A 2,654-nucleotide genomic window follows, 5' to 3' on the forward strand; every position below is an offset into this window, starting at 1 on the left:
TGGGGGTTCCACATCTAACAGAAAAGGGGCTGTTACAAATGATATCAAAGCTAGACACCGCACAATGTGTCAGCAAGGAGGCTCAAGAGGCTCTTCCCCAAAGAGGATAGACACGAGACGATATCCTAGTAAGGATGTTGGGTCCGAAGGGGGTGGATTTGGTGGGGGTTCTACATCTAACAGAAAAGGGGCTGTTACAAATGATATCAAAGCTAGACACCGCACAATGTGTCAGCAAGGAGGCTCAAGAGGCTCTTCCCCAAAGGGGGTAGACACGAGACGATATCCTAGTAAGGATGTTGGGCCCGAAGGGGGTGGATTTGGTGGGGGTTCCACATCTAACAGAAAAGGGAACGGGTGCCAATGAGGACGCGAGGACGCTAAGCCCTAAAGGGAGGTGGACAATGGGACGCGAGGACGCTAAGCCCTAAAGGGAGGTGGACAATGTCTGTTAGCGGTGGAATCGGGCTAATAATATAAATTCATATCTTTCATATTATTAATAATATAGTCCTCGATTTTTGTACCTACTTCATTTTTGTCCCTAAATTTTTAAATATATTTTTCTAGATTTTATTTTAATATTTTAAACTTGACATTACTAAATTATCATAATTTATCATAACGTCCATGCCACCCTATGATGAGACTATGTTGCATTTAAGAATGGACCCACTTCAATATCTTTTAATAATTAATATAATATTAATTTTATTATTATTTTTAATTTAGCAATATCTTTTTCAACCTAATATATATATATATATACACATATGACATGACAACATCGCAATTTGAGACCATGAAACATGCATAGACAGTAGTCTTTATTTTCTTAGACTTAAGTTAGAATATGATGTTTTTAATTTAAATATTTATTTATTTTATTTAGTATTTTGTTGTGTCGAAGGTGTTTTGGAAACGCGTAAGTCAATGGAGACAAATATTATGTTTTATGGAATTTAAATGAAGTCCTTTCGCATTCAATATTCATGATATTTATACCGTATCGATCTTAAATTAAGTAGAAAATTTCGAGGGGTTCAAATGGGTATATATATATATATATAATTATAAATATATCCAATTAAAAAATAATTTTTTTTTTTTATAGAAATATCAAAAGCAAATAAAATATTTAGAAGTTTCTAGTAAAATTCTCGCACCATAATATATTTGAAGGGCTAAAACGGAATAAACAAAAAGTTTAGGGATTAAATTGAGATTTAAATTTCAAATAAAAATAATAAATAAATAATTTCAATAAATAAATCTGGAGGGAAAATGACGGAGAGACATGGACGCTTCCCTCCCATTCTCCTTTTCTTCTCCCCTCCTTCTTCCTTCCGTTTTCACTCTCTTTCTTCATCAGAAACTTCGCCATAGCTTCAATCCTCGACTTCCAGTTCCGTTTCAGGTGATCAATCTATCTTATTCTTTATTCATTTCTGAATTCTTTAGTTTACGAACTGATTTTAGCATCGGATTGCGCCGTCTGATGTGAGGAAGAGGATGTTAATAAGAAACGTGAGCCGGAAGTTTTCCGGCGGCTTCTGGCGTTTTTATTTGTCTGAAAACCGCCGAAGATTGGCGGTTATTACTAAGTAGATGAGTTTTTTTTTTTTTTGAACAGAACCTAATTTCTAGTACGTTTGTTACACGATTCTCTATTTGATTATCTTGATCGAGTTTCGACCATTACTGGTGGAGTTGATTTGAAATTTGTGTTGTATTGTAGTGTAGTGTTCATTTGAGTGCCTTGATTTATTTTTCAGATTTGGATTTTTTAACTTGGCTGATTATTGTTTAGCGTATTTGTAGAGGAGTTTGAGAATTTTACTGAATGCGTTTGGAGGCTACGATTTAGAATTTGTTATTTCGTTTTAATTTGTTTGCGAAGTAGAAGACAATGGAAGCAATGAAGTTGGATGTGTATTATTGCAGTGTTCAATAAGTACAAAGGAATATCGGACAGAGGCTATGAGGCACTTCGTTATGTCAGAATTTTCTATTAATCTAGATTCATTTATATAATTGTTGTTTTTTTTTTAATTTTCTCAATCATTAACTTGAATAATATTGATTCAGAAAGAGCTAACGGGAGCCAGTGTACCAACAGACATGGCCTACAAATTCTAATTTGTGAGCGGATAACATTTCTTTTGGCTGAGTGCATTAACCTCTTACCAAATTTCTTTTATTGTATAAATTAGTGAATTTGATTATATTTTTTTTGTTTTTTTGGTTCAACATCGAAAATACATAGTTTGGTCATTTAATAATGCTTAAATTAATATTGTAGAGGTTATTAAATGTTTTAGTTAATTGCTAGCAAAAGACCATTGCATCAAGTTTCTATATATTTGAATTATTATAACATTTGCTTTAAAATCGCTAGAATACATTTGCCAATTGGTTTTTTTTTTTTTGCAGCTTGTGATTTTCTTAATTTGTTTGTTGATAATTCTTTGTCATTCATTTATAGGTTAATTGCACGTGATATTGTTTTTTCAATTTATTTAGCTCCGCAATAATAATAAAATAAAATAAAAACTATTTATTCATATTAGGAATTGAAATTGCATATACGTGTATTTTTTTTTTTTTTTTTTTTTTTTTTTTTTTTTTTTTTTTTTTTTTTTTTTTTTTTTTTT

The 2,654-nt window shown here is 31.7% G+C and overlaps 1 protein-coding gene across 1 annotated transcript in view; it reads left to right on the top strand.

Annotated features, from left to right (window-relative positions):
* The first annotated feature begins 1,302 nt into the window (after positions 1–1,302).
* Positions 1,303–2,654, top strand: part of LOC111477147 (protein DETOXIFICATION 54-like) — an 8,651-nt gene continuing 7,299 nt past the window's right edge. Inside the window, exon 1 of the mRNA XM_023121152.1 lies at positions 1,303–1,417. The gene's annotated coding sequence lies outside the window, so the exon portion shown is untranslated. The remainder of the gene's footprint in view (positions 1,418–2,654) is intronic.

Source organism: Cucurbita maxima, unplaced genomic scaffold (genome assembly GCF_002738345.1).
Source record: "Cucurbita maxima cultivar Rimu unplaced genomic scaffold, Cmax_1.0 Cma_Scf00003, whole genome shotgun sequence".
Lineage (NCBI taxonomy): Eukaryota > Viridiplantae > Streptophyta > Magnoliopsida > Cucurbitales > Cucurbitaceae > Cucurbita > Cucurbita maxima.